Raw genomic sequence first — 212 nt, 5'->3', positions numbered from 1 at the left:
ACTGAGCCTGCGTGCTGCATTATGACAAGCCGGAGAGCCTAGGGCCTATGCCCCTGAACAAGAGAAGCCATTGCAAGGAGAAGCCCTCCCACTGCAAGGAAAAGTATCCCCCTCTGACGACAACTAGAGAAAGCCCATGCAAAGCAATGAAGACCCGGCACAGCCAAAAATAAATTTAAAATGTTAAACCTATAATATGTATATAAAACAAA

The sequence above is a fragment of the Bison bison genome, unplaced genomic scaffold (assembly GCF_000754665.1).
Source record: "Bison bison bison isolate TAMUID 2011002044 unplaced genomic scaffold, Bison_UMD1.0 scf7180017862158, whole genome shotgun sequence".
Classification (NCBI taxonomy): domain Eukaryota; kingdom Metazoa; phylum Chordata; class Mammalia; order Artiodactyla; family Bovidae; genus Bison; species Bison bison.
The sequence above is the reverse complement of the archived record's forward strand: the minus strand, read 5'-3'. Positions refer to the sequence as shown.